At 39.7% G+C, this 8033-nt stretch overlaps 1 pseudogene; it reads left to right on the top strand.

The window, feature by feature from the left end:
• The first annotated feature begins 1676 nt into the window (after window positions 1-1676).
• On the top strand, window positions 1677-2136 carry LOC105292855 (annotated as a pseudogene).
• Window positions 2137-8033: the final 5897 nt, after the last annotated feature.

Below are 8033 nucleotides of genomic sequence, written 5' to 3'. Positions count from 1 at the left end.
TTGCAAGGGAAAGAGGCAGGAAGGCCAACTTTCCCCAACTTACAGTAAGTTAACTGACTAACTTTTGGTGGTTAGGAGAGAATAATTTAAAAATGTATACATCGTGATAACAGTAGGCAGAAAGATAATGAGCTGAGATATTCTATTAATATCAAAGGAACGTATGTGGGTGTCTATGGCACTGCTGCTTCAATGACGTATTAATGACCTAAATGACTGCTAACTTGGGAAGTAGGGACTACTGTGTGAGTTAAGAGCAGTCCCGGGCCTTGGTCACAGCAGGAATGAGAAGACGGGGGCCCAGGGCCCTTTCCACAGCTTGGAAGTGATGGTTCCATGCCAGGAGAGGCAAGCTGAAAGGATCTCAGGCTGCTGCCTCCTCCCACCTCTCCGGAGCATTCAGCTCTTATAGAGGAAGTGTCACTCAGAGAGAAGCTTGCCATTGTTTCTAACCCCACCCCCAGAGCTCTGGCTCAGAAATTTTGCCTAGGGAGTGAAGCAGGCTGTAGAATATACACTTCCTAATCTCTTCCCAAAGGAACTGACTTCATTAGTAACGGAGTCTCCTCAGGGCCTGAACAGTGGAGATTTGGGTGAAAAGCAATTGGAAAGAGATTCGTGGATTTAATGAAGATACAGACCAGACTGTAGGCTGGCTAGTTTGTGAGAAAGGACTGAGGAATAGGACATCTGGGAGGAGTCTTCTTGGAGTCAGAAAAAGTATCAAACACTAACTTCAGAAACTATTTCTTTAAAAGAGGCATAATTTGACTGGATTCCTTGGTAGAGCAATTTATGCCCCAGGACATTGATAAAACAATAGAACAATTAGCTAGCAATTAGTGGAGTTTAACAGCTGGACATAGTCAGGGAAAGAGAGGAAGAAAGCAAGGTCATCCCAGGGTGACTGTGGGCATGCCCAAAGCTCTACCTCCTTAAGGAACAATAGGAGAGATTTATCACTGTGTGTGCGGGGTGGGGGAAGATTAGACTTGATGAAAATAATCCAGCCAATCACTAAACACATTGAGAAAGACACACATGGCTAGCAATCTGGACCAGTTTAGGAGCTGAATTTGATGTCCCTTCCAAAGGTGGAAAAGTTTGGGTAAAAACAAATGACAAATGGAGAGAAGAAATAATAGCTCGAATGTAAAGGAAAGTATAAGTGGATCGTGTGATGAGAGAAATTCAACATTATTTTAATACTTCAAGAGAGGCTCAAAGAAAGAGAGTAATACTATCTCTTAGCATAATTATACTAGATGCCCAGAAGAGTGAAGCTATGTTTACTGAGACCACCCTTGCTTTTGGAACCTGAAGAGGTTCCATGGAGCCTGGGAGACATTCTGGTCACATGATATGCTGATGGACTGGACTGGATGAACTGCTAATGACTAAATTGAACTCTAGTAATGTGCCAGTATCTTTGACTACTATTTTCAAGCTACATCTACTACAAAGGATACCATTTGAGAAGGAATTTCCTTTCAGCTGTGTGGTGTGTAACTCCTAGCACACGGATGGCAGCATAATGATAAACCCTGATGATTAGATGCTTAGAAAGGTCTCTGGTTATAACGGACAAATACAATGGCGGGATGCCCAACCTGCTACAGTGTGTTATGCACACACACAATCACCCTTGTGTTTGTGGATAGAAAGCTATTAAGGCGTAGGTGGTGTGATCTGGCTGGGTGTCTGACTAGTCCTTTCCCGGCCTTGTTTGTTTGGGCTTCAGCAGAATTTGACATGGCTGCCGGTAAGGCTGGGAAGGACTCGGGAAGGGCCAAGACAAAAGCTATTTCGTGCTCGCAGAGAGCCGGCTTGCAGTTTCCGGTGGGCTGTATTCATCGACACCCGATATCTAGCACGATCGGCCAAGGACGCATGAGTGAGACTGTGGCTATGTACAGTGCAGCCATCCTGGAGTATCTCCCCGCAGAAGTCCTCGAATTGGCAGGAAATGCATCACAAGACTTAAAGTTTAAGCCTATTACACCTCATCATTTGCAACTTGCTATTCATGGAGATGAAGATTTGGATTCTTTCATCAAGGCTACAATTGCTGGTAGTGGTGTCCCTCTGCTTGTTCGCAAACCGATTGGGAAGAAAGGACAACATAAGACTGTCTAAAGTTTGCCTGGATTTCTTTTCATCTCAAGACTCCAAATACTCCAACAGCTGTCCAGTGTTGGTGATTTCAGTAGACCGTATCTCTGTGAAAAATACAATTTTGCCTTTTTGTACTTCAATTTGAGCATATTGGAAGGTTAATTAGCAACCAACGAGATTTCTGCATTTGAGTTTTAGCGGTATTTAAGTGTTACTGTGGCTTCAAAGAAGCTATGGCTTCTAAAGTAGTGGGTTTTGGTTGAATTGACTTTTAAAAAAACTGTTTGGATTTTAATTGTGATGCAGAAGTTATAGCAACAAACATTTGGTTTTGCATAGATGTTATCTCCACTCCAGTGGATAAGCTCAAGAAAGGTCATATCCCAAACTAGTTGTATTTTTTTTTTTTTTTTAAAAACAAGCTATTAAACAGAGTAGAGAGAAACACTGGTTTCCTGTTGAGATTAAAGCAATGGGCATTATATGGCGGGTCTGAGATCTTGGGGGAACAGCCCCCCACCGTGGGAAGAGGAAGGCGGTGGGAGGCCTTATGGCATACTCAAACTAAATTATATCTGGCTTTGACTACTCATTCAATCCTAATTAGTGTACCCAACATGTTTAGGTGCAAAATATGTGTCCTGACTGCACCCAGACCATTAGTACGAATGGCAACAGCATGCATGGTGGATTAAACGATGATTTCCCACAAGTCATAAAAGGGCCTTCGGGGAGATAGATGCCAGTCTAGGTATCCTGGGACTAGCGGAATTTGCTCTTAATGAGGAGTGCATTCAGAGGAAAAAAGATTTACTGACTAGAATAGGTAGATTAGAAGGAGTTCTCTTCCAGGAGGAAGGCAAAGGATGGAAGTCAGCTTGGAGAGAGAATGAAACATTAACAAAGAAGTTAGGTAGATGCAAACAATGCTGGATAACAGAATCCAGCTCTGGGAAAGGTCCTATACCCTCTTAACTATTTTAATACAGATAGAGGCTGCAGCGGCCATGGGGCAATGCCCCTCTCTCCGAGCCCTGAGGCTCCAGGGGGCATACCTGTAGGAATCTTCTAGCCTTCGAGTTTATAGAAGTGCTCTGGGGGCACTTGTAATTTTCATCAAATGTCATGACTGCTCTTGCCCCCACCCCTGGAATAGGTTGAAATAAAACATATCCTGTACTTTAGTTAGGATAGGAACATTCTAAGTACCACTTGTGTCTTTTCCATCAGAGGGAGGAACCTGAAGATAGATTGATAAACTGCCCGTAAGTACTCTTTAGCTCCATCCAAAACATTTCGACGTATTTTTTTTTTATTATTTAGTTTCAAATATTTATTGATTTTTCTTATGATTTCTTCTTAGACTCGTTATTTAGAAGTTTGTTTAACTGCCAAATATTTGAGGCTTTTCTAAATATCTAATTGTTATTAATTTCTGATTTAATTTTATTGTGTTTGAGAACATATTCTGTAACATTTCAAACGTACAGTATAATGAGACTCGTTTTATGTCCTAGAATAAGGTCCGTCTGGTTAATGCTCTATGGGCATGTAGAAAAATGAGTTCTGCAGTTCTTGGATAAATTGTTCTATAAAGGTCAGTTAGGTTCGAGTGGTTAATAATTATTTTTAGATCTTCTACATCGTAGATTTTTATCTAGTTATTAAAGAGGAAATTGATATTTCTACTTCTGACCGTACATTTGTCTATTCGTCTCTTTAGTTCAGTCAGCTTCTCTTCATCTATTTTTAAGCTCAGTTATTAGCCACCTACATTTTAGATGTGCTACGTCTTCTCATTGATTGACCCATTTATCATTATTAATGTCTCTCCGTCTCTGATAATTCTTCTTGTCTTGAAGTCCATTAAGTCTAATAGTAATAAAACTCTTTCAACTTTCTTTCGCACACTATTTATGTGGTGTATCTTGTTCATCCTTTTAAACCCGTCTTTTTTTAAACATCTAATGAAATTATTGATATAGTTGGATTTAGGTCTATCTTTTGTATTACTTGCTTTTGACTTTCCAAATCTATTATTTCATTTTTCTCTTTCTCCTTCCCTGACTTTTGAGTTAACTGAATATTTTTTGTAGTGTTCCAGGATAAATCACTCTTGCCTTTTCAGCTAAACTTCTTTATATGATTTTTTAGGGTTGCTATTAGGATTGCAATATGTATACTAATCACAGTCTACTTAGAGTTAGTATTTATATAACATTTATATAAAATGTCTGACCCTTGTAACAGCATGGTTCCTGTCCTTTGTACTCTATATACTTATAAACATACATGTATCTATTATAATGTATGGATGACATGTGGATGACATGTTGGTGGGAGCCTGGATTATGACTTTTTCCTCTATAAAGAATACTAAATTTTGTTCTGGCTATCATTCGAACTACTGGTAGGGTAGATCCCTTTCTCCAACTTTTAGTATAGTCCTAGGATGTGCTCTTTACTCTGGAGTATGGTTCTTAAGACATGAACTTTTTGAAGTTCCAAGGATGTTTCTGAGATGGTGAGTGAGACCTCTCAACTCTGGCCAGGCCAGGACTTCAACGTATGATCATAATTTAGCTGTCATCTCTGTGGCAGGCAGCTCCTGCTAGGCCCTGAGCAATCTTGTCCTGTGCTTGTATAGCCCCGCCCAGGGCCCTGACCCCATGGCGAGTCCCCACACAGACATCCGAGCTCCCGATGATGTGCAGCTCCCTCTTCTCAGGTACCCTGCTTCACAGATTCCAGCTGCTTCAGAAGTCTCTAATTCTCATCTCTGCCTCCTTAGTTCGATAAAAGTACTGCTCTGCCAGGCCTTTATGTCCTTCTACAGTGCAAAAGTCTCTCCTCACAAACATTTGAGGGGTGACTGTGGGGGTCCCTTTGAGTCTGTCTGTTTTTCATTGCCTAAACACATTATTTTGTCCATAGTTGTATCTGATAGTCCGGTATTGAGTCTTCTGCCATGACTAACAGCAGAAGTTTCTGTGTGATATTTTAGAAATGTAATGGACTCAATGCTATCCTAGATTGGATTCTGGAACATCAAAAGGGCGTTAATTTAAAAACTGGCAAAATTCAAATAAAGTTTGGCGTTAATAATAATGTACCAACATTAATCTTTTAGTTTTGGTAAACATATTGTGGTTCTGTATGGTATTAACTTTAGGGGGAACTGGGTGAAGGGTACATGGGAACTCTATTATTTTTGCGTATCGAAAATTATTTTAAAATAATTGTTTATTAAAAATGTAAAGTTGGATGCTATGGCCATTAACATAGTAGCTAACACATAGCACTTACTGTTTGCTAGATATTGTTTTAAGTTCTTCACATACATTAATTCACACCTTCCTAACTAGAAAAATAACCCTGTGTGGTCGACGTTATTAACACCTGCATCTCACAGAAGAAGAAACTTCAGCATAGAGAGATTGAGTTAGTAAAGGGCAGAACTGGAGTTTTAGTCTTGGCAAGCTGGCTCCAGCATTCAGGTTTTTTTAAATCACCATGCAATACTCCCTCTGCTGCTCTCTGATGCCTAAAGTCCAGGCCGGAACAATTACGCTTCGCTAGATGCCAGGGTATAATGAAGGATGTGTTGGGGGAAGAGAATTATACAGAAACAAGAGGCCAGAGGACCAAAGGAGAGCGCCTGGACCATGCGTGTTCGTTTATTAACGAACATTGACCAAGTCGCCCAGAATTTTCATCCTCTGTTATCAAAGGGAAAAGGAAGAGGAGAACGAAACATTAAATATGTATTCTCCACCGAGGAAGAATAAATTTATTTATTTATTTATTTATTTATTTATTTATTTATTTATTTATTTCCAAAGAACTGAGTTAATTGAGAGGTAATTAAGGTGTTTTTTTTCCCCCCAGACTGAGCTTATGCATTTTCGGGAGCAAGACCACAGACGTAAATTACTGTGCACAGTTCAGCCTGAGGGGCAGAAAATTGTGCTTTATCTCCATGACAGCAAAATATCTACATAAATCATCTGTAATTCTTCTACGTGGGAGATTTGTCTCTTCACCATTTACTTCAGTATGGACCCCTGAATGTAACAAAGTAGAAGAATCAAAGAACATGGCTACTTGGGATTCTCGTCTGAGTTGATATAGTCTAGGAGCAGCCATTTATTTTGCTAGTTATTATATTCCCTGTATCAGAGTTGGAGACACATAGTAAGGGAGGGGCAAAGCCTTTTCTTACCCTTTTGGGAGTTTTCTATGGTTTTTTATTTAGGTTGTAGAACATGTGATTTATAGTCTAAGAATGTTTCTCAGTTCATTTTGATTGACAATGCAGCTAACGCAATTTCCACTCAGACATGTCACGTCGTCTTCTGATTTTCAGCTTGCAATGGTATAGCCAGTTTTTGTCATTTTGTGTATTGTCATGGGTTTTTAATGGTAAGTTGAGTTGTTTCAGGCAATGCTGGTATTTTGCTATACCAAGAAACAGCTAGAGGTTTGTGGAGTAACTTTATAAAGTCGTATGGCTTGTAAATGTGAAAGTTTGTATTTAAATTTAGTTTTGTTTACTCTCGTGTCCAAGGTTCAGGGATCTCAGTGAAGTTTAAGAAAGAGTTTAATACGAGTGAGAGAATGAAAATGTTGTCTAGGGGAAATCCAGGTTTTATGAATTTGGAAGTGAAGCCATGTTATATAGTAAAATGCGGAGATGCCATCTCGTAACTGGAGTGAAGTGTCAGTAGATGTCATTGGAATTAAGGAACACCTAGCCAGCGACCTAGGTGTTAAATCAGCGAGAATGGGAATAGCATTGAATACGGGATCAGATGACTAGAAAGACTAGTTTGTTGATGAGCGTCATCAGGTATGATGGTGTGACCTGGAAGTGATGGTGACGAGAGTGAAAAGCTGTTAGAACTGTTGATGGAGCAGTTTGGAGCAAGGACCATCTGGAACTGTTTCTCCTCTTGCCCAAATAAGGAGCGGGAAAAAGAATGGCTTCCATTGACGAGAAAGATTCATGAGGTAACTGTATTATCATAGCAAAACCATGTTTCAGTCAAAGAAACATATGTGGAAAGTACCCAGACTTTATAGAACGGTCTCTCACAATGTGAGTAATCCCCTTGACGCCTCTTTGGTCCCTGTGGGAGTGTACACTTTTAGCTTCAGATCAAAACTGTCTCAAAGTCAGTAGAATTCTGTACGCACTTCCTGTCCTCTTGTGATTCTATCCGCATGGATTAAATTTATTTCTATTCCTCAGTATGAAAAAACTTACTCAGATCCATTGCGTTCTCTTATTTTTGTTCTGCCTGTCCTGTTTTTCCCCAGCTAGCTTACTTTTTCTGAATCCCTTGAACCTCTCTCGTTTTTTCTTGGGAGCAACAACCCCTAACTTTTGATTCTTTTCGGATTAATGTAGCATAAAATAAATCCATCTGCAAAGCCATGTACAGATGGATATTGCAGACTTTGAATATTTAATATTCAAAGTAGAGCGAGAGCGTTTTCTCCAATTACAGAATGAATGATGCCATCCTGATTTACAAAATTTTGGTGGAAGTTCCCACCCTCCCCCCATATATTTAATTAAGGTTTAACCATCCTTCTTGTTCGCTCTCCAGTAAAGAAAAGGGGAGACTAAACCTCCATCTGGTTTGCTTCTAATAAATTGAGAGTTCATATAGTGATGCACTTTGAAAATATTTTCCCAGCTTTATTTATGAGTATGTCCTTTAAGACCAGGATTAAAGTCTTTTTTCTTCCCTTTCCATCAATGGAAAGGGATGATATTATATAGGTTTGACGGATTTATCCTTCCTAAAGGGACCCTGTGATCTTTCATTATTTTATAAGTGAAATGATGGATGAGTTTGGGCTTTTCGAGTATCAAAGTCGAGGTGACTAGGCTATAATTTTTAGGGTTATTA

This window comes from Pteropus vampyrus, unplaced genomic scaffold, assembly GCF_000151845.1.
Source record: "Pteropus vampyrus isolate Shadow unplaced genomic scaffold, Pvam_2.0 Scaffold65, whole genome shotgun sequence".
Classification (NCBI taxonomy): Eukaryota; Metazoa; Chordata; class Mammalia; order Chiroptera; family Pteropodidae; genus Pteropus; species Pteropus vampyrus.
The sequence above is the reverse complement of the archived record's forward strand: the minus strand, read 5'-3'. Positions and strand labels throughout refer to the sequence as shown.